This window comes from Vulpes lagopus, chromosome 2 (genome assembly GCF_018345385.1).
Source record: "Vulpes lagopus strain Blue_001 chromosome 2, ASM1834538v1, whole genome shotgun sequence".
Taxonomy (NCBI): domain Eukaryota; kingdom Metazoa; phylum Chordata; class Mammalia; order Carnivora; family Canidae; genus Vulpes; species Vulpes lagopus.
Genome location: NC_054825.1, coordinates 6,904,366 through 6,928,170, shown reverse-complemented (window position 1 = coordinate 6,928,170; position 23,805 = coordinate 6,904,366). Strand labels below are relative to the sequence as shown.

Genomic DNA, 23,805 nt, shown 5'->3' with positions numbered 1-23,805 from the left:
GCGAGTGGGATCTACATGGGCCTGATTGGCCAGACCCGCGCTCCTAGAAAGACAGACACACATGGCTCGACTTAGCCCAGAGAAACAACAAAAAGCCCCTTTCAATTGTCCTCTGACCAGCCCCCACCGCCCTCGCAACAAGAGGCCGAACTCTGAGCTACGAGATCCGTCTAGGACCCTGCCTGGCAATTAGCTCTTTGTTCGCTCACTGCCCGGCCACCGAGGCCACCGAGGCCACCGAGGCCACCGGGCCCTGAATGAGCAGCCTTCGGGGCAGCAACGTTGTCACTGCGCGGCCGGGTCACCTCTCCGGCCGCAAAATCTCCAGTTTTGACTTTTTGGTTGGAAAACAACGTGGGTCCCCCGAATAGCAAAACGTTTCAATAAATCCATCATTACGAAAACCAAAACAAGAGGTTTCTTTGGAAAAACAGGAAGTCCTGGTACATAACATGGCTTAAAATAGAGCCAAGTTCATTTGTTGACAAAGCCTCAGCCTCCGAAGCCTGTTGGCCTGATTTGTCCGCGATCCAACTTACCTTTTAATCCCGCCTTGAGAAGCCCATCCTGTTGCCTCGGGCGACAGGCCGGCCTGGTCTTTGTTATTGCTGTGACATAGGTCAGGCGCTGGAGCCCGGCCTTCCTGTCGGCGGGCCCCGGGGACACGCTCAGGAGAAGCCGCGGCCACTGCACGAGTCAGGCCTGGTGCTTTCCGTACACTGGGGGCCCGTTTCAGGCCGCTCTTGGGAACCTCGCACAACGGGAGGGCCTTCTGGAATTCATGCTCTGCTTGCTCCTTAAGGCCCGATACAGAGTTTACAGACCTTTACAGAGTTTACAGACCTTTACAGGCGGCCCGACTGTTGAGCCCAAAGCCCGCGCTAGCACCTGATCGGAACCCCCGGCAGCGGGCAGAGCAGGGCGCCCGGCTCCACGCACGTCTGAAAGAATGAGCCTCTTTCTTCAGAACAGGCGGGAAGGAAGCCAGGAATGGACTGTTGTTTCCATTCTTCCCAGAGGTATCCAACTTTCAGGAATACAGGCGCAAGGAAACTCCCAGAGACGCGATACAGAAACTTCTTCCACTGGCAGGGAAAGCGATCCCCGTGCTTGAACCTGCATTTATTTGCACACGTGGCACCGTGTCTACGAGACACCTGCTGTGCGCCGAATGTCCTTCCCTGCTAGGACCAGCCCCACCCTCTCCCCTGCCAATTTTTCCCTCTCCTTACTAACCTCCAAGCAGGAGGATGGACGTGTTAGCACAGCACAGCGCGAGCGTGTATCACAATTATCCCCTTGTTAACACGCGAAACCACACAATGCGCACAGAAAGATCAATGAAGTCATCCAAATTCTTACACACACCGTGATCAACCAAACTCTCATTTCCCCGGATCTGTTGGGTCTTCTGTGATCCTTCAACAGCTTCTGCATTACCAGGGAGGGCAGGAGGTTTATACAGTCCAGCCTAAAAACTGTATACTATAGGGGCGCCTGGCCGGCTTGGTCGGTGGAGCGTGCGACTCTTGATCTCAGGGTTGTGAGTTCGAGCCCCATGTTGGGTGTAGAGATTACTTACACACAGACAACTGTATACGTTAAGTGACTGTTCTATGCAGTTGCTGACCCAAAGGGGAATTTAAAAAAAAAAAAAAAAAAGGTCCAGGTATAAGTAGAAATGCTACATTGCTACAGGATTCTGCAGGGTTTGGGTTTATTATTGAGAAAATCTGCTGCCGTTACACAAAGAGTAAGGACGCGCATTCTCATTTAGGAAGTGAGAATTTCAACTTCAGTTTCAGCTACGTGGATGACTGTAGTAGAATATGTGAAGAAACAAAATACTTAACTTCAGGAAACAACAGGATTTGGGGGCACCTGGGTGGCTCAGTCAGGTAAGCGTCTGACTCTTGATTTTGGCTCAGGTCGCGATCTCAGGGTCCTGGGATCAAGCTCTGCACAGTCTGCTTGGGGTTCTCTCTCTCTCTCCCCCCATCCCTCCACTCATGCATTCTCTCTCTCACAAAATAAACATCTTAAAAAAAAAAAAACAAAAAACACCAACCAAACAAGCAAAAAACCCCAACAGGACTTAGATGGAATTTAGTTTGCATCCAGTACTCGCCACCCCTGACCCACCCCAATTACACAGTCATTCCCAACCTTGAAAGCACCACTGCCTGAGGCCAGCATGGCCCTCCAGGTGACCATCCACGAGAGTATTCTGCATCATTTCTACCGATGCCCTTAAGAACACCATTCTGAGGGCACCGACGATGGTGTGAGCCCTGCCCACCATCCGGAGGGACTACCAGGGGTCAGAGAGGAAGATGCAACCTCTGTCCGGGCTCATCGGGAGCCAGAGGGCTGATGAGCCAGGAAAGGGTGCGTCTGGGAGCCTGTGTGGGTCTGGCTCTGCTGCGGGTGAAATGGGGTTCAGGACAGAAGGGGGGCTTACCCAGGCCCTTGGAGGTGAGCCACAGGGCCGGCCCCCTGTGATCTGCTCCGCTGCCCCGGCCCTGGGTCCTTGGTTATAGGGCAAAAGGCACAGGGGTCTCGTCCACATAATCCCAGAGCTGTGGCGTGCTGGCCGCCGTAAGCCACTTATCCGAGTCATCCTTCTGAAGAGGGAGCGATGTGCAGGATCTGAACATATGTGGCAGCACGCCGCTGATGCGCACAAGCATTTCACGCAGCCACTTATTTTTAAGGCGTCGTGTGCTATGTTTATACTCCACCGAAACCCTGCCAAGGGAGTCCACAAAAAAACAAGTCCGCTGCGGCCGCTCTGGCGACTCGGGCCTCCTGCTTTTACAGAACGGACCATCATTTACAGAACGGACCATCACGGCACACTGCTTGCTATCTCGACTCAGAAGCAAAGGTCGTAAAATAAGTCATTTGAAATTATTTGAGTACTTTGTTTCAAAGAAGAAAAGGTCACAAGTGGCTTTTAACTGGAAATGCCAGTACTGGCTGTGATGCTCCCCACCCTGCCGTGTGTGTGTGTGTGTGTGTGTGTGTGTGTGTGTGTGTGTGTGTGAGAGAGAGAGAGAGAGAGAGAGAGAGAGAGAGAGCGCGCTCACCTGCAACCCTGGTTCTCAGCAAGCAACCAAACCGAAACTCTGCTGGGGAAGAACTGCCCATGCTCGTGCCCTGGAAGAGAAAGTTCTGGAGCCGATCCTGGCCTGTGATTCTATGCGGGGCAGTCATGCAGAAGGAGGATTGAGTGTATCCTGTGTGGGCAGAACCATGACCGAGGAGGGGGGAGGAAGCCCAGAGGGGATTTCGGGCGGATAAAGAAGTTTCTCACAGTCTAGTAAAGGCTGACCCCGGGGGTGTGAACCAGGCCCCCTGCAGAGGGGGCCCTCCCCCACTGCCCCCGCCCCACAACCTAGGACTTGGGAGCGTCCTCGGGCTGCATGCAGCCCCATCAGGAGACTCCCTCAGGGGCAGGGGTGCCAAAGGAAGCACACGCTGTGTCCCATCTGTAGGTGCTTTTTTGTTGTTGTTGTTCTAGAATCTTCTGCCTCTCCAGGAGGCATGCCCAAGGGGACCCGCGGCCCTTAAAATCCTGAACTCTCACGGGATTCCTGCGGAGGCGAACAGCCGCGGTATGTATCATTTTATTTTCACTCAAAACATCCTTCCTGGGACCATCCCAACAAGCTGAGCATACTATTTTCAACTAAGGCCCTGGCATTGTCTAGGAATGTTTTCAGGACTAAGCAAATTGCTAAAGCAAACATCTTATTTTTGTCTGCAAGGACAGCCAAGCACTGTAACATTTCCAGATAGGAATTCCAGGGGAACTGCCCCCTCTGCTGGACCCGCCTGCACCAGACACTCTGTCCAGGGAAAAGGCTCTGGCTCCAGACCCCGGGGTGCGGGGCGCCCACACGTTGCTGGGGGTGGTTTCCACTTCAAGAAGAAGTATAAGTGGGCGGTGCAGGGTTCCCTTCTCCCGGCTGCCAGCTCCAAGGCACAGCCGCGGTTTGAAACCACCACCGATTCTCAGCGGTGCTGCAGAGGACACACCCAGGCCTTACCGGAGGAACAGGACTCGGACACCAGGTGACACAGTGCCCGGGAAGCACAGGTCCTTTAGGAGCAAAGCAGTGAGGCCCCAAGCCCTGCCAAGCCAGGGACAACGGGGGGGTGGCAGTGCTCACCTGGGTTCCGGCACCCATCACTGCCAGGCCAGCGGCCCCAGGTGGCCACTACCACGACGAGTGGGGTCATTCCTGGGAGCAGCTGCAGCGGTGACCCTCAGGGTGGGGGGGGGGAGCCCCGGGGACAGTCTTTAAGCCTCGGACTCGGCAGGGACCTCCTCATCTTCCCCAGCGGTTTGGAAAACCAGTTATCAGCATCATTTGAAATGAGAAAGCTGAGGTGGGCTCAGGGGGGCACAGCAGGTGTGCTGTCTGGACGTGAACTCAAGCAGCGGCGCATCTGGTCCCGGCCACACTAGTGGCGTCTGGACAGCAGCTCCACGGATGCGTTTTTCAGTTTCGTTTAGCCTTTTCAGTTTGTGGTTTTGCAGGGCCAGAACTAAGTGAACTTGCAACTGTCTGCAAAGGGAAAACGGGGCCTGGAGTCTACACCCTTCACCTCTAGGTAATCAGGAAGGTCACCCCGAACAAGAAAAAGGGGGTGGGTGGGCACAGGGGTGGCTCATAAAGGTCACGAAATTGTTGAATCTTCTTTAGGCACGATGATGCTATTGCTGCTGTATTTCTAAATGGAGTCTTTATCCTTCGGGAATCTACAGGGAAGGATCTACCCAGGCACCGAGACGACGGCCAGGGTGTGCCCTAGAAGAGCCTGGTGGGATGTGCGGGGGGTGCACACGCCACGAGAGGGGCCATCAGCTGCCGAGGGCCCGAGCTGGCTGACGGGGACGTGGGTGTTGAGCACGCAATTTTCTCTGCTTCTGTAGATTTGAAAATTTCTGTGTGCGTGTGTGTGCGTGTGTGTGTTTTAAAGCTCCCCTTTTGTAGAATGGGGACGGTGTCATCTACTTCACAGGCTGCTGTGGGCATCGCCAGCCCCGCTCCGGTGGATGCTGTTAGGGACGCGCTGCGCACCTTGCAACCTCCTGGCGGCCCCGAGGGGGGCGGCGTGGACGCAGCTGTGCTCCGCGGAGGGTTCTGGGGTCCCACACGGCAGCTGGGGACCCAAAGGGGGCCTCCCAGAGCAGCACTGGGCATACACCACGCTGGCAGCAGGCCCCACCTGGACTGGCACCGCACAGACCCACGGCGGTGGAAGCGAGAAGAACAGTGAGCAAATGATCACATCACCCTTCTCCTTCCGAAGAGATCTGGAAAGCTAATTATGCGTTTCTCCCAGCACATCTTTATTTCTGATGTGGAACCAGCGAGGTGGATAGCTCTAGTGGGAGAAACATCATGCTTAGAGAACTCCGGTAATTTGTTCATCCGTAAGCCATGGCGTGCAAGCATGCGGTGGGCACACGTCACGAGGCCCTTCGTGTGCCGATGGCGGTGACCATCTGCGCCGAGCCTGGCTTCGGCCACGTGAGGAACCAGCAAGAGGGGACAGGGCACTGCGTGCCAGCAATGCCCGAACCCGCCAATCCCCTCGCAGGCCTCACCGATCCTTCCTCGCTGCCGCAAAGCTACCACGCTCCTCTCGCCCTACACAAAAACCAGGGTAAAATTCTAGGCCTCTGGCTCCCCGCCAGGAGTTAACAATTAATTGCCACATAAAATTGCTGATTCCTACCAAATGAAGCTCTACGATTTATCAACTCACGGATGGCGCAAACTCAATAGTGCTTCAACTTCATCACCCGAGTTATTGCTGTGCTCGGGATCAGGGACAGCTTTATTGGGAATGAAAGTTTTGCCAATTCAGCCAGGTGGGACAAACTTCCAGAGGAAACAAAGGCACTAAGCAGACACACAGAGCTCCCCGCAGCTCTCATCCAAGATCTCAAAGGCCAAGAGAGTGTCTGGAAGACATAGGTTCCCTAAAACCAGGCCTGGGGTGGGGGCCCCAGGATGTTCACCTGCGGCAGAGTCCCACACCCCACTCTCAGGCCACGGCACCACGGTATGTACAGTTAGGGCACTGCTCTCCGACACCCCAAACTTCAGAGCCCATTGTAATTTAATTAACCAACCCTGCCATTCCTGTAGGAGCCCAGTTATTTAAAATGCATTAAAAAAAAGAAATCACTGCCGATTGCTTATTTTCATCCAGGGCAATGAATTTATAAATAGCTTGTATGGTGCCGCAATTATGGAATACAACTCTGTGAAGGCCACATGTTATCGACCAGGGGCAGGCAGTGCCAGGCTTTCCAGGGCAGAAGACACCTTTGTGCTAGCGGGAGCCTTTCTGCCTGCGAGCCTGGGGATCCCACCACTCCGGGAGTTGCTTTGGCTTCCGTCACCCTAATCCTGCGCTGTTGGACAGTGGTAGGTTGGTGTGTTTTTCTAATTTTAATCGAGCAGAGCACAAACAGGTAGGTTTCCTTCCTTCTGGTCTACACTCATCAGAGGGACAGGCAAACTTCCAAACTCCCCAAACTCAGCCTTTTGGAAGAAAATCAACTTCCAAATTCCCCCAAACTCAGCCTTTTGGAGGAAAATCAACTTTGGGCACATCCTGGGAAAAGAGTTCTCTCAACGCTAGAAGTGAGCACTAGAGAGGCACTGATCCTTCAAAGCGTGGGAGCTCAGGGGCACCTGGGTGGTGGCTCAGTCAGTTCAGTGTCTGACTCTTGGTTTTGGCTCAGGTCATGATCTCAGGGTCACGAGATTGAGCCCCACATTGTGCTCAGTGAGGAGCGTGCTTGAGATTCTCTCTCTCTCCCTCTGCCTATCCCCCCTTCTACATGCGTGCAGTGCACTTACTCTCTCCAACGAATAAAATCTTAAAAAAACAAAACAAGGTGGGAGCTCCAACCCTCACGGGAGGAGCACCCCAACTTAAACAGAGAACTTGAAACAAAAATCAGAAACTAGCTTCTTAAAAACCAGAAAAGGTATTAGTAGATCCAGCTGGCTGATTTTCCCCATTTCCGGCCACTCCAATTTGTCTGCTGTCGCCCTGGACCCCTCCCTGCCCCAGGAGTGAGGAAGTGGGGATGCAGCCTGAGGTCTGTGGTCAAGGTCACAGGAAGACAGAAAAAGAATGAAACCTTTCTGGTTTGGTGACTTAGCTCAAAGCCAGTTTTGTTCTTTTCTTCTTTCTTGGCCCAGTTCTGCATATTTAGGGCTTGGGTTTCAGGACTGTCCCTACCTCACTGGTTTTACTACTTAATGAGCAGAGCCTATTCTCCAATGATTCTCTGAGATACTGCCCCCAGGTAACCACTGCAGCTTCGTGGAGAACATGAAAGCAGCCTGAGCTGGCGAGGAAATGTCTGGCACCAGCATACAGACAACAGTCCCCGCTGGCCCGACAGGAACCCGCCCCCCATGTAAGCTGTGGGTCAGTCAGGAGGCTGCTGCTTCACGGAACACCCAGAGCTCTCACCAGCTCAGCTGCTGGGGGGAGAAAAACAGGCTCCTGTTAACACAGAATTCACATAGAAAGCCATTCTCCCTGCCATGAGCTATGATCTGGAATGTTCTTTGACTTGGGGATCTGACCCTTCCAGAAAGGCCAAGCCCACATCAGAACCACAAATGGAAGGCCTGCAACTGTGGCACTGGCTTGAGCGCAAAACCCAACAAGGCCCGGTTGGCATGACAACTCACTGGGATGTACATTCAGAGTTTATATGCTTCTCCGCGGGTATAAGAACACTTTTTTTTTTTTTTTTTAAGTTTTTTAACAACCCAGGGGAGGGTCAACAGTTTAATTCAACTTCTGTCTGGCTATTAAGTAACTCCAGTAAAATACTGTAGAGGAACTATGGCCATGAGGCCATTGGTCTCACCAGCTGTTCTCCCTAAAGCCCTAGGGGACTGGGGGGTTTGGGGCAGGGCAGCTGGGGAGAGTAGTGGCATGGATCCGGTTAAAGGATGCTACACCAGTGATATGGCGGATCCACAACCCCTGTGCAAGGAGCCCCCGCTCACCCTGGGTTTTCCTTCTGTGGGTCTCTTAGCTGGGAACTAAGTGGGGGGGCCCAGAGAAAGTGGAAAGTCCCATTAGAGGAGGAGTCCACAGCACCCACACCCGCTGGATCTGGCCAGCCACAGCAGAAATGGAATCCTACCAAGGCCTAAGACTAGATAATCTTCATTCAACCTCCATTTGAAGACAGTGATGCTCATTTCCCTCTTCTAGGTATTTGGGTGATGTTTTGTAAGGTTGTTTTGTAGGCTTGTTTTGTAGGCTTGTTTTGTAAGGTGGAAAAAAAAAAAAGAGGGGGGTCATCATCCACCAGGCTCTGAACACCTGGCTGTCCAACAGCTGCACATTTAGCTACCCCTCTAGTGTACAATGGGCCAAAACCCCAACCCCAGCAGGTGAGTCATGCCCTGGAGGCAAGCAGAGCCACTGACAGGACAGTCTAAAAGCCTTCGGGTCAGAATGCTCCGTCCTTCTCAATTGTTAGGTGCACGCATGGTGCTGAGTGGTGTCAGGAGATGAAAAGGGTGGGGAGCGGGGCTCCCTGCCTTTGGGGTACAGATGCCATGGAAAGGCACTGGAAGTAGCCAAGAAATGCAGACAACCTCATGTGACACCTCTTCTGTCCCGCGACTCCAGGTCTGAGTGCCGTGGAGAGCACCGGATGTCTGCCACTTAGCTGGAGAGCCGTGTGACCTGTCACCTCAGCCCTCTACACCTTGGTCCCTTATCCATAAAAGCAACTACTGGGATTTTTAAGATGCAAGAGAGGAAGTGTCTAGCGCAGGGTGCCCTGTGTATGGCTCACGTACACCTCAGGATGACCGAGAGAGATCACACCGCTCCTACACTCTGGGTGTGTGGCTGCGGACGGCAGCTGCGGTGGAGAAGCAGTGCCCTGCCCCTACAGCCTCTCCAGCTCCCACGGAAAAGTCTTTGGCGAACTGAACACAAGCAAGGACGTGGATTCCTAGAAGTCCGCAGACCCAGGGCAGTGGGGAGTCCACAGCAAGGTGTGAGGGCCAGCACCTCACACCCTACGCTCACCAACGACGGGACAACTCATTATGGGCTGCCCAGAGTCCTGCCATTCTTCACTTACAAAGCCCACGCCATCCATGACCTGGTTTAGTCCCGAGAGGACAACCAGACCCACAACAGAGGGATCACTCTGCAAAATACACGTATGCAGGCCTTGAAATTGTCAAAGCCAAGAAGGGCCGAAGGAGACAGGACGACCACATGTAATGTGGTATCTGGCGGGAATCGGGAACGGAAAAAAAGACCCGAAAGGTGGACTTCAGGTAAGAATCCACCCGGGTTCGTTAACTGCAACAAATGTAGTATGCTAACGTGAAATGTTAGTCATAGGGACCTGGGTGTGGAGTGAATGGGAACTCTATGCCACTTTCTCAACCTACCTGGAAATCGAAGTGTTCTAAAAAGCCTAAGGGCCATAAAAAGAATTGCTTCTCTAAGTGCCATTTCCCAAACTTCTGGTCACCTCGACACTCGGCCCATTTTAGCTACCAAAACACGGTGCCATCTTCAAAAGTGATGTGCTTCAGCCAAGGGCATAAGCTTGCCTTCCCCAACCTGGGTCACCAGGGGCCCCACCTCTGTAGCCGCCAAGGGCAGGGTCAGCCCCTGAGAGCTGGTGAGCTACAGGCCCCATAAATGTCTGACTGGACCCAGCTGGGCCCTCCAAACTCCTTGGTGGGCATCACTGCCCACTTAGGATGCATCACTCCAGCAACATTAGAGGACACCTGCTACCGAAAATAACCAGGTATGGCTCACCTCGGCTGATGGGACCAACAAGAAACCAGAAAAGAAAGTGAGGAGAATGAGTCTCAAGGTCAATCCCATCACCGGCAGCAGCTCCCACCAACCGGGGATCTGGGGTGCTTTATGGCAAAAGCAGGATCCTGCCCCAGTGACCTTCCTGGGGTGTGAAGGACATATCTGTCCTCTCCACAAATGTCCATGGAGCCCCTGCTCCATACCAACAAGCACCACCGAAGGGCTGTCCCCAAATTCAGGAATCTGAAATTTCGCCTGCATTGCGAGCACACAAGTTATGTACAGAGTGAATAACAGAAACGAAAGGGAAAGTTATTCTTGTACTTTTAGAAACCTGCATCCCATTTCCCTCAAAATAGTTAAGTTGTAAAAATCTGAGATGCAAAGAAAATGTTATTTACATTTTGGGTAACTAAGGTTTAGTGACTGATGAAAAGCAGAGTATTTCCTCCTAAAAGACAAGCTACAAGTTTAATGGAACATGAAACACAGTTAAGAAGCAACTATTGGAAGGGTCAGGAATTCATCTGCAGACAGCACTGAAGATGTCCAGCATCCGGGGATGGGGAGAGGGAGGAGGAGGAGGAAAGGCCCCTGAGACCTTCAGTGCCCAGGCAGGGACAACTGTCCACGTTCCTCAGATTGGTTGTTTGCACACAGAGGCTGAGCTGGATTACCAGCGGCTGCCACACAGACGGGTTTGGGAGCCACCACTGTCGGGCCCCGAGTGCCTGGCCCCTGGAGAGGAGGAAGTGTAGGACTAGGAGGGTTTGGGAGGTGTTTACTGCACCACCAACTCCCTTGTAACTTGGGGCCAGGCTCACTTGGCCCAGCAAGGGAGGACCAGTCCCTGGGCTTCTCCAATGGGGCTGCTTTGTTGTCTCTGCGATCCCAGGCCAGTCTCCCTCTGCATGATGCTTATATTCTCCTCTGGACTCCACTGCTTGACCTCAGATGATTCACTTCGTCTCTCTGATCCCCCAGAATGGAATGCAGGGACAGCCACAAAGGGCCCAGGCGGAGCAGGTGCCCACCATCCTCCCAACAACAGCCCCAGGGCCGGGCACTCCCAGCCTGGCTGTGCTGTGACCCCCTACAGGCTCCCAACAATCAAGGTCCTTCTGCCAACAACACCCGCACTGCACGGCACCCACATCATGGTTCTGGGAGGTTTTAAATTCCAAAATCAGAATCGGGTAAAGTCTAAACTATAAAACATCCTGAACAATGAGTTTCACCCAGCATGCACTTGCTCAAAGTTTCCATGTAGACAATTCTATTTTCCAGGACGAAATTCCTAAGCTGGGACATGGTCACTTCTGTTTGTTTTGCTATTTAATCAGGAAATGGGAGACTCCGCAGACCAAACCCCCTTTCCGATGGAGGCTCTCAGAAGAGAATCTTTTGTCATTTGCCTGCTCCTGACACCACCCTGAAACTGAATATAAACCAGCGGTGGACTATCTCCTTTATTACAGTTTGTGCAGGCACACACCTGAAGGAACTGAATAATAAAGACGAAAAGTTACCCTCTCTATAGAAAACTATGGGCTTTAGTTGATAATGATGTATCAATTTTGGTTCGTTAATTACAACGATTAATGGAAGGAACAAATGTAGGGAAAACCATGTGCAGGGATGCGGGACACTTTCTACCATCCTCTCGATTTTTCTGTAAGTCTAAACCTGTCCTAAAATGTAAATGTAAAATATATTGGAAAAAAAACATTAATCCTAGGGGAAAAGTGACCCGCTGTCCCAGACGCTGCATTCCTATAAGAAGAGATGCCCTGTTGGTGGCGAGTACCTGCCCCCCCCACCCCTTGCTCTGTGTGTTCAAGTGATGTTCTGTCCGCATCCAGAGGCTTCTGTGGGCCTGTGGCTGCTACGGCCCACCCGCTGGAAGGCACCCACCTCCGCTGAGGGGTGGACAGGGCAGGCTCTGAGCCCAGGTGAGGGGGCCTGGGTGCGGGGTGGGAGCTCCATAAACCCATGGGCCTGCTGAGGGCAGCCAGTCCTTGGCACCAGACTCGAGAGGGCCAACCATGGCTTCGGGGGGATGAATGGAAAAACGAGGATATAAATGTGGAACGCCAGGGACGGAGGAAGTGGTAAAGGCCGCTAACAAATCGGTCGTTTGTGTAGTGAGCTCGAGCTGATGTGGAACAGGAAATTAATCCAACATGCTGAAGCCTCGCAATCCGATTCTTGGAACCAGGCAAGGGGGGCGGGGGGGAGCCCACTCCCCAAAGTGAAGTAAGACCAGAAACACAGCAGTAAAAACTCACGAGACTCAAATTAAAACAGACCTAACGGCCAGGACTGCCGGCCGGGGAGCCCGAGGACGGGACCAGGCGGCCCGCTTTTAAAGGGCTCTTTGGAGAAGCAGGGCTCGGCAGAGCCAGGAGGGAAATGATGGCAAAATAAAATCCGTGACAGATTAGACGATAAATCTCCGAAACCAGAGCTAACAGTCCAATATTTTTCCAATAACTTTTCCCTCAATAAGAAAACGATCAGCAGAAAATCTCCTTCGTAGATACCCAGAAACGGTTACCACGCTGCCAAATGCTTCCAAAACAGACAGACACCACACCTTTGCAAAGACGTCTACCAAATGCTGTGCCTTCGGAAACAGAGCGAGCAGGAAGCGGAGTCTGGCAATATTTACTGAGGACGATGAGCCAAAACAGTCGGCTGCATACAGATGCAGAAGTCAGCGCATTTGGTGGAGACGGGCGGTCAGGACAGGCACCTTCCCTCCCCGCTCGGAGGGTGGCCGGCTGCGGGCCTGGACGTCCACACCCCGCACAACCCCCTCGGGGCCTGGCTGCGAGTGTCCGTGGCCAGATCCCCAACCCCCGACCAGAACCCAGGCAGGTGTGGCCCTATCTGTCCTGCAAGAAAATGCAAGCAGGCGGGGTGGGCAGAAGCAAAGATGCCAATCTCTGCGTCCACTGCACACCAGCCTTCCACTTGCAATCCTCGTGGGGTGTAGGGAGAGCAGCCCCCCCCCCTTTCCCAGCCCCCTCCGGCTGCCAAATGGGGCTGCTGAGAACCCCAAGTGACTGTCTGGACATCTCTGGAGGGACTCAACGGAGCAGACACGGGTGACAGGTGTCTCCCCCTGACCTGGCCTTGTGGGGCCTGAAAACCCAAGGCCATACAGAAGCCAGTCACAGGTTCAGTAGATCTCCCTGGATATGGGCTTTGGGGCTATTTATCTTACAAGCAGGGCCCCAAATCTTTAACAAAAACATTGATTACAGTTTTGGCAATCGTTACTTAAGCCACTACTTAGACCGTTGGATGCAATAAATAGAGCTAGGACAGAATGGTAAGCAGCTGAGATTCCACCTCCAGAGCCCAAGAACACTGTGTCAGAAAAAGAACACAGCCCCGGCAGTTCCAGAAGGGCTGGCCCAGCCCTCACATTCAAACCCTGCCTGATAAATCATCCTGAGGACTCCTTCCTGCTCTTCCCATCACAGGGACCACTGTGTCAAGCTTCTGCAAAGTCTGGTCCTTCCTAAATCTCTGTGTTGGAGGCACCCACAAGGAAGCTCAAAACAAAGCATCTCATTTCTTCAACGGCTCCCACAGCTCTTTCAAATCGGCTCTTTACATAAAACGAAGCCATTAATGGCATCAGAAACCGTATTTAACGTGACGTGTCAACTGCCTCGTTTCATACACTGGATACGCAATATGGTGACTAAGACGTGTTTTCCTAGAAGAAAAATAAAATCAAGCTGCTTTTAGAATATAGGTTCATTAGGGTTTGACGTACCCAAGGGCTAGCACCTGAGCTTGCCGCCGGGTCCACACATGGTGCGGGCAGGTAGGTGACTGGAGACAACTCGGTGTATGTAGCCAGGGCCATGTGCTGGGCTGGAGGCTGTGCTCACACATCCCACCCCCCCCCCCCCCCCCCAGTTTATAAGTGCAAACAGCCTCAAGGAGCTTTCAGGGGCCTGCCTGAGGGATCAGGATTCCCGCAGGAGTCTCTCTCCTCTTCCTCAAACCTGTCCAACACCCCAGGATGCTGAGGGCCACACGAGCCACTTCCGGCTTTCTCAGCATTAGCACTGCTGACATCTGGCTGGAGAATTCTTTATTGTGGGGAGCTGTTCTGTGCCTCGTATGTTTAATAGCATCCCTGACCTCTACCCACTAGACACCAGCAGCTTCCCTCACCTGAACAGAACAGAAAATATCTCTAGGCATTGCACAGGTCCCCTGGGTGGGGGGTGCCAAGTCCTGGGTGGAGAGCTGCTGGGTGACCCTGGCCCCGGTCCTTCTCAGCAGGACATAGCACAGTAGTCAACGAGCAATGCTGAGACCGAAGCCTGACACATGGTTCACGTGTGACTTCTCTGTGTGGCCAGAAGGACAAAACTTTCCCACCAAGCAGAAGTCTGGTCTAGTCCTTTCAGCAGGGACCTCTCAGGTGAGGGTGGGATGAGTCCCCTGGGTCGGAGAACCCCTTAGCACGGGTATGCAAGGCTGTAACAACCACAGGCCCTTGGCACAGCATGGGGGTGGGGGTGGGGGATGCTGGGCCAGGATGGCACCTGCATAGAAATAAGGGAACTTCTCCTAATTATCACTGTTTTTAGACAAAAGGAAATTTTGGCCCCATGATCACTTGTCCTTAAAAAGCATTACATAAAAAAAAAAAAAAAAAAAAAAAAGCATTACATAAACATCCACACGTGTATTTTTAATGTCAATCGTCTAGTGACATCTACTACTCTGCCAAACTCTTTGGCAAGGTGACGTTCTTTCTTTCCAACATAATCACTCTTGAAAACAAGTTCAGCACTGTTCATAGGACTAAGGATACAGTCTATGAAACCCTTCCTTGCCCCAGACTCAGGGAAAGGACATCCTCTGCTGATGATTCTGGAGCCTGGAAGCCTCTCATGGGGTCAGCTTGTGTCACGTGTTACTGCGGGACAGTGGGCAAGGAGCTAGAGCTGGTCTCTGGGGGTTATGGTCTTGAGGCCGTGTCCACCATCTGGGCGAATGAGCTTTGATTCTCACTGGCCAGCTGGTCTCAGCTCCCCCTGCTTCTGCTCTTCACGCTTTCCCCTAAAAGCTACGAAGGTAACCTCTCCCCCAAACATTTCCCTTCCAATGACTCACTACGAATCTTAAGGGAAAAGGCCATCTAGTCAATAATTCAAACCCACATTCCTCACGGTTAAGACACTTTTTCTACCTCTGGAAATAAGGCACACCTCCGGCCTCCATTGCTTCATCTAGAAAACCACCAGGGGCTTCCAGAAGCTTCCTTCCAACCTCACATACTGGGACCTTCTAAGCCTGAGCGCCACTTCATGATTCTGAATTAGAGACAGAACATCAGTAGCTGGAAGACAAGCTTAAGGCACCATGCTTTTTATTTTCCAGTTTCTTACGATAATATACCACAGAACTCAGATCCTAGCAAAAAGTTGTTTTTCTTGCAGAGGTGGCTGCAATTTCAGGCTATCAAAGTCACAAGCCAAAGTGCCTGATGGCACAAACACACGAATTACACACCAGCGGTGCTGGGTGGTGGGCTCCACTGCAAATACGGTGCTCGCCATGCGGAATGTGATAGAACCACCCAAGGAGACAAGGGGTTCCATATAAACAATCAGCCACAGAGACCACGGAGACCATCCGAAGTCTTGCCAGCCATGACCCATCAAGAGGCCACAAAGCCCACGGTGAGCACCACCCTCTGGATACCCACGAAGCAGGACCAAGTGGACACCGTGAAACACGCTGCAGGGTGTTCCTTTCTGTCCTCCCATGATCTTCTGCTCCTCAAAGCATCCCCGCGCAGCACGGCCCACCACCCTGGCCCTTCCTAAGTCTAAACTAGTTCGTGCCTCCATCACCCGGGCAGCTCGGCCTCCTCAACTGCAGGGCGGCCACCGCAGAGGTCTAACTGGAAGGTCAGCGCTGGCCAAGGTGGGGACGGCTCTCACCTGGGGATGGCCCGAGGCTACCAAGTCCCAAGTGCTCATCAACAGTAGGATGGGTACATAAACCCGAGTACATTCATACAACGGAGTATTACACGGCAGCTGGCAAAACTGAACTGCCTCTCACACAACACAGACGAATGGCGCGCACACAATGCAAGAAGGTACAAGCCATATGGTTCCGCTTTAAGTAAAAACAGGCAAAGGTAATCCAAGGTAAGTCCAAAGAGTACCTCTGAGGAGAGGGACACAGGGCAGGAGGCTCCCCCCAGAAGACTTCTGAGCTTGCCCTAGTGGGGGGTCCAACCGTGTATTTGCTGTGTAAACTCATCGAGCTGCACACTTCAGGTCTGCGCACTGCTCTGTTTGCATATTCTATTTTCATTAAAATTTTAAAAGATGGATAAAGCTGCCCAAAGTCTCACCACTCATTCCAGAGGCTCCCTCCTTCCCTGGGGCAACTTCCTTCTGGCTTCCTCTCCAAGCTCCAGATCCCCATCCCCCAGCACCAGACTTCCCACCACGGGGCCACTTCCCACCTCCCCAGCCCAGATGAAGGATGGACGCAGGCACATGTGTTCTAGACTGGACACGACAGGACATACCCAGGTGTTGTAACGCCTCGGGGGAACATGGCACAGGGCTCTTGGGTTCCAGCCCCACCACCAAGGCCCCCTCGCCATAAATCCTTAGCAAAGCCATCCCACCTGGGTCAGCTCATGCACCACGAGCGAGCGGCTTAACCCAGAGACCCAGCCTCTCTTTCATGTCTGGAAGGTTCCATGCGTCCTGAGGATGGCCACCCCCCTGCTCCTTCCCTGGGGGCTGGCCAGGCTGCCCTTCCTCGCTCCCTCACCCCCCAGTCCTTCCAGCTCCCTCTACCCCTCAGCAAAAGACACACATGGGTCTGAGAGCCTCAGCCTGTCCACAAAGCACAAGCTCACTTTTACGAGCCCTCCCACCACTGGACGTAAGACACGCTGGGCACAAAGGAACCTCCCGACACCCAGTGGCAGCCAGGGCGGCCCTGCCTTGCTTGAGCTGCTGGTGAGAAACCCTGACCGGGAGCTGTAGCAAGGGTTAGGAGTTTCAGATCCACGCAGGCCAGAGGCAGCTCATTTCTCAGGAACTGCCTACGGATTTCCAGATTTCTTCCCAGGAGAGTTCGAACGTCCAGAAAGGTTTCTTCCTTCCCAGACCCCCTCTTCATCCTTCCCCCTTTAAATTGCCACTTCTGCCAAGAATCATCTGTCTTGCTGCTTCCTGCTGCTCCATTAATTACAATAACAAGAAATAACCCTGCGGTGATGTCATCCAAACTTTTACTTCCTGTAGTGAAGGAACAGGTCAGCCCAACTGCTCGGAGGCCAGCTGCGTCATGCCTCCATTTTGGAAAAGGAAGGGAAAAAAAACAAAAAAACAAAACCCAAAACCCATGGCTGTTGCACTCCATGAAAGCTTTTATGTTTACAGAGGCACTCACCCCAAAGGTTTTATAAGTTAAATAAAAATAAAGTGTGTGTCAGGCACAGCTACCACCAAAATGTAGCTATTGTGAGGGGCAAACAGGCCACCGATTGTGTAAAGCCGTGAATGTAGGTTTATATGCATAAAGAAAAGCCACATTTTCAAGACACACGTAATGATGTAGGGTACAAAGGACACCCAGTGTTTCTAGAGCATGTGTGAGCTGACACGAGGTGGAATTTGTTGTTTCTGACCTCTGCGGGGATACTGAGGCACCTATGGGTGCCACGGACACATGTGGGAAAGGACAGCTCCCCCCCCCCCCATCTTCTGTGTGTTCAGAGTGATGGAGGTGGAGGTGGGGCAGGAAGTCCCCCCCCCCCCAGGTCCACGGGCTCGCAGGACAGGTACTTGTGTCCTTCACGAGACCCGGAGGCCAACACTGGTAGGCACTTTTCATTCTCTGAAGGGATCAAAGAATGAAGCTGTGTTGGGATTTCCAACAAAAAGGCTCTCTGGGGGGCAAATGGGAGGAGCCTCCTGGGAAGGAAGGGGATGTGGGTCAGCTGCAGACGTCACCTATCAAATAGCCAAACCTGACCCAACCGTATTCCGGGTCTTCCATCCCCCTGCACCTTGCTCCCCCCACAGCACTCAGTCACCACACCACCTGGAGCCTCGTCTGTGTCCTCGACACCTGGGATCGACGTTTTCTTGGGCTGCTGATTCAAGGGCCAGGTCTGAATCTGGACACAGGTGTCATCTCTGTGCGGATGTGCCGTTTCAAGAGGGATGGTCACCCCGATGCTATATATTCCCCAGCCCACAGGGGAGAACGTGCTCTGACCCCAGCACAAGTCCTGCAAGAAGAGAACTAGAAGCTTCCTCGTGGAAGGCCTCATGTATTAAGATCAATCGAGGGAGGGATCCCTGGGTGGCGCAGCGGTTTGGCGCCTGCCTTTGGCCCAGGGTGCGCGCGATCCTGGAGACCCGGGATCGAATCCCACATTGGGCTGCTGGTGCATGGAGCCTGCTTCTCCCTCTGCCTGTGTCTCTGCCTCTCTCTCTCTCTCTCTCTCTCTCTCTCTCTCTCTCTCTCTCTCTCTCACAGTGTGCCTATCGTAAGTAAATTAAAAAAAAAAAGAAGAAGATGATCAATCAAGGGAGCTTCTAGGAACTCTTTCTTACTGCAGTGATGACGGGGCCCAGAGATTGCCCAAGATCCTGCTGTTGTCATTGTCCCCAGTCTGCCAGAGGCCAGGTCTTATTATCAATTATATCAATTACTTGCGGCTGAACCCTGGTGTGTTCCCAAGGACACTCCGGCACCCAGAGCTAGATGTTCCACAGCCACCCGAAGATTTTTCCACTTCCACAGCTCTTTTAACCCTGTCCTGACCAGGTCCCGACAAGCTCTACTAGGGTCAATTCCAAGTACCCCCACAAAGTATTGAGGAGACTTGAAGGCACAGGTGGGGGGGCAGAGGCAGCACGTTTTTCTTGGGGGTGCTTCTCGAGTCAGCCAGTGAGGGAGAACCCAAGAGCACTGCGTTAGATACCTTGGGGCACCAGGTGTCTCCCCCACAACTTAATTTGACCCTCCAACAACCATGTTTTTTCTTTCTCGAATTACGTTTTCCTACATGGATTGTGGCCAGAATATTCCTTCTAGGCCAATCAATAAGCTGGGGTAAAAGCACCCCAAGCTCCAGCCGTTGGTGCGTTTGGGTGTCTCCGCCCTCCACGGGGAGTCTGAAAGCTAGGAGTGAGGTTTGCTGGGTCACCTGGTCCCTGGAAATCAGCAGAGGACCTGGGCATACAGCCTGTCCCACAGTGGCCGCCGAGAACGTCCGCAGTCATTCTCCAGCAGCGCACATAAGCGTGGCAGGAGTGGTACAGAATATTCTTAACTGATCAACTCATCCACCTGCTGGGCCTCCTTCCAAACTTGGGGTGCAACCAGTCTCGTGGACATGGTGCCCTTCAGACCCTCCTTCTATAGACGGAGACAAACGCACGCAGTGGACTGGTTTCAGTAAGATCTGAACAAACAATGGGGAAAGACCATTTTGAAACAGCCCATTATATTTAGAAAATTGAATCAAGTCCTAGGCTCCAAATAGAAGGGTGGACCTCAGACAAGCATGCCATTAATTATTAATTCTCCCGTAATGTCCCAACCAGAACCAAATGGCCTGTTCCCAGAGGAAAACTTATTCTCATGACAAAAGACGACCAAAATATTTATAATGGGTTGCTAATTTGAATAGAATCAGTTCCAAAATTAGGACAACGGTTTCAATGGTGAGTTTATTGACAAGGCGTTTTCTCAGATGGAAAGCAGGAGACGGATTTAGAAACCACAGGCCTTTCTCCTGTGATGAAAACCACTTCAGTAGTAAGCACTCTGTGGAGAAATACTCACTCACATTCCTTCCCTTTGATTCTGAATGTTTTGGGCAGAATTTTAAAATTCCTATCACCACGCTAAATGCTTCTGATACTGTACCTGAGCGTTTGAGTGATCATGTCAAATAAAACGTTCTTCCAAGTTAACTCTGCTGTATATTTATGCATTTAATATCACAGCTTACTGCAAAGCGCACAAATCATTTTAACAGAGTGTAAATTTAACTACCATGAAAGCATTTTATACTCTGCTTAACTTCTCTAAGGGGCCCGTATTTTTGGAGCAGATAAATCAGGCTTCTATATAACTCTACTTAAGGGAACAGCAGTCAAACTTCTAAAGAGAAATGCCACCCCCGCCCCAAGGCTCCTTGGCATCAGAGATACACACACTCCCAACCATTTGGTCCACCTCTGTCGCCTACCTCCCCCGTTTCTAACCAAGGATGTACGAGCCAACAGCACATCTGGGCCAGGGCAGGTGTGAGTAAGTGATGAGCCTCCTCCCTGCCCTCGGTCACTGCTCCCCTGACCTCTCTGGAAGGACAGGGATTGACCACTGTTGACTTGAGAATACTCCTACCACCACAGGGGCTGACATCTGTGCCATCTTGACTGTCATTAGAAACATGATCTCCTATGGATCTTTTCTAAAATGAACTCCAAGCTCCAATGCCAAAAAGGTCTCCAGATGCACACAAGAAATGAAAAAGAAAAAAAAGTGGGAAGAAGAAGAAACCTATGCCCACAGCAGCTGAAGCCATAAATTATTTACTGAATTGAGGGAACCCTAGCCATAGGCCATCTGGAGGGCCAGACTTAGGTCTCATGCTGTGCCCCAGAGGTCGACACGGAGGCGGCTCTGCCGGCCAGAGAGAAGCCAAAGGCAGTGGCCTCTGGATGCATGGACAGGGGAGCACACTTCTACTTTCAGACTATGCAATCGCAAACGTATCCCACCCACAAATACGTACTCAACACTGCCTATGCCCAAGTCCATACCCGGACATGGTACAGAAGGGAAAGACAGACAAAAATCACATTATGGGAGGACGTAGGGAAGAGAAAAAAAAGATTGGGTTGGAAAGGAAGGAAACGCTCAATCACAGAGACTATGTCCAAGAGGCACGAGATGGAGCAGCCAACCCAAAGAGGCACCTGCTGGCCAGATACAAAGCACTGTGGGCATCAACGTGCGTAATGACAGTCATAGGGTGGAACCCAGGGAAGCACTGAGGGCCCTGGAGTCTTCATCGAGACCCATGTGTAATCTGCAAAGGGAAAGGGGGAACGTCTTGCGGACGGCGGAAAGCACAGACAGACGTATGCGGAGGAAATGACGGAGTCAGGGAATCACCAACTGGCAACCGTCATAGTAACGGATTTGGACAAGAGTTAGCAGTGGACGTCAGGACCAGGGGTAGAAAAGTCCGAAGATCAACAGCACATTTGCGTGGTTTCCAGCACCTCCCCACGGCACTCTTGTCAATCACAGCGGGGACATCGGACGCCGGCGGAACCAATGAGCGGAGTTCACGTCACCGGCAACGGGATACGCTGGCATCACCCTGGGCCTCCCGACAGGAAGCGCGGGGGACACATGCCCACTTCTGAGGCGCTCCTGCCAAGAGCGCATAACTCGAATCTAATCAGGAGAAAACCTGAAAGGAGCCCAAGCGGAGGCGCAGTCTACAAAATAACTCGTCTGTTCTCTTGAAAACATCGCTGCCGTGAAACAAAGGCAGAGGAGGAGCGGCTCGGCTCGCTCCAGATTCAAACGAGCTAAGGAAGCGTGGCAGGAAGAGGTTCCTTTTGCAATAAGCGGTGATTGGGACAACTGGCAAAACCTGCGCGAGGTGTAATGATCAGACAATACGATCACCAACGTGAGCTTCTCGATTCTGACACCTGCGCCGTGCGTTGGGACTACGCTGATACCTGGGGAAAGCTTCTTCATCTCTAAATACCTCTACGTTGCCTATTTGCAGGTCATTCTCGGAGGGTTCAGGAAAAAAAAAAAAATACAGTGCGTGTGTCTGTGTGAGAGAACAGAGATGCGGTAAAGTATCATCCTGGGGTGTCCGGGGGTAGGAGGATTAGAAATTCTTTGACAGCCATTCTTACCACTTTTCTGTAAGCCTGAAATTACATCGAATCAAAAGTTTATTTTTTTTTAATTTTTATTTTTTTTATTTTTTCGAATCAAAAGTTTAGATCAATGTTTCCCCCACAGGACCTAAATTACTGCGATGTGGTTTTATTTCTCTCAAAGACAAACTACCAAAAATAAGGATTCCCAGCATGTCTGGGGCTTGAGGTAGAAAGACAGGTGGGGTCAGAGAGAATAAGGACCCCCGCACCCCCAGTTTTTGTGATGAGCTAAGACAAAGCCAGGAGAGGCCTCCCCGCCCTGCCATCTGCAGACTGGGGTCCAGTGGCCCCAAAAGAACTGCAGTGCTCTGAGAAAGGCCTCAAGAGATCAACCAGAAAGGGCTATCCGCCTCCTGAGTGGCTTCCCTCTGTCTGAGCCAGGGGTTGGCCCATCCCCCTCCTCGGACTGGGAAACAGGGGAACCCTTGGTCGCATCGCTGGCATTCGCTGAAGGTGGCCCGTGAAGCCTTGGCCTTCGCGCTGGAGTGCGGCTGGGCAGAGCACGCCCGGGGAGGCCGGAGCGCTCGGGAATGCACAACCCTCCGCTCAAACACCACTTCACACGGTTTCTCCGGGGCCACAGCCAATGCCAGAATCAGCCCAGGTCCCAAAGCTGATCAGGCCCTCTGCCCGCCCCCCCCCCCCCAGCACTCCCTTCCTCCCTGGGGCAATCACACCTTTTAAAAATCCCAAGCCCCTCAGAGGCAACTGACATTCCCTCCCACCCCCATTTAAATGCAGCCCGCTAATTAGAGAGGGAGACAAACCATGAGAGACCCCTAACTCTGGGAAACAGGGTTGTGGAAGGGGACGTGCGGGGGGAATGAGGTGACTGGGTGACTGAGGAGGGCACTTGATGGGATGAGCACTGGTGTTATACTGTATGTTGGCAAATTGAATTTAAATTTGAATTAAAAAAAAACAAAACAAATGCAGCCTGCTGTCTCTCTGGTGTAGGTTCCCCCAAAAACTTTTTCTGTAACTAACCTCAACTTTCTCCATTATTCAATTGACCTTATAAAAATCTAACATACTTCTTGCCTCAGGTAACATTGTCAGCTACTTCGGCTTCCCCCTCGTGACCAGATTAAGGTGGGGAGGCAAGGCAATTCTGGGGCATTCTATCCGAATTCTTCGCCCGTTTTCAGAAGGGCAAGGCCAGTGGCTTCAGCATCACCTTCTACTCTTCAGATTCTGGCTGCTAGAAAGTCTGACTCAGAAGCCACTTCTCCAGGACAGGGCCTCCAGCAAGTCAGATCTGAGGGCCCCTTCCTCTCATCAGACAGGGTGGGGTCTGCTGGGACACCGGGGAGAGAACAGTTCTCCGGACAGCCACCAGCCGTCCCCACCAGCCTCTAAGACCTAGCAGAGGGCAGGGGAGCCTCCGTCATCTCGGCATCCGCCAGCTGAATGAAGCTGAACACTGTTAGGTGGAGGTCAGCTAAAGGGAACCCTAAACAGGACTCTTACCCTACCCTCAAACTGAAGGTTTCCATCTGACACCAAATCCCTAGATGTAAGACCACGGGAGTTAGCACACGTTCCCAACATACTTTCCCAGACTGAAGACAGCTGAGCCAATCACTCAGGAAAAGCTCTCGAAGGATGCCTGGGTGGCTCAGCAGTTGAGCATCTGCCTTGGCTCAGGGCGTGATCCGGTTCTGGGATCGAGTCCCGCATCGGGCTCCCCGCATGAAGCCTGCTTGTCCCTCTGCCTGTGTCTCTGCTTCTGTGTATCTCTCATGAATAAATAAATAAATCGAAAGAGAGAAGAGAGAAAGAGCTCTTGATGTAGCTTTGGGGCAAACGAGTCTCCCCAATGTGCCGGTAGGAACAACATGAGGCTGCATCTCAAAGCCTCGGACCCTGTACCAGGGAGGTCACCAGGGTGGACACAAGGCCAGGCAGCTGGCCTCAGGCTCTGACCCTTGAGCAAGGACCC

At 52.3% G+C, this 23,805-nt stretch overlaps 1 protein-coding gene across 11 annotated transcripts in view; it reads right to left on the bottom strand.

Annotated features, from left to right (window-relative positions):
* CTBP2 (C-terminal binding protein 2) overlaps positions 1–23,805 on the bottom strand; it is a 156,857-nt gene that overhangs the window by 61,008 nt on the left and 72,044 nt on the right. Inside the window, exon 1 of one of the 11 annotated variants that reach the window (XM_041743250.1) lies at positions 3,090–3,108. The exons of 9 other annotated variants lie outside the window; for them this stretch is intronic. The gene's annotated coding sequence lies outside the window, so the exon portion shown is untranslated. Of the gene's footprint in view, positions 1–2,461; positions 2,595–3,089; positions 3,109–23,805 lie in introns of those variants that run through there. One more of the 11 variants, XM_041743249.1, reaches the window with a different exon arrangement.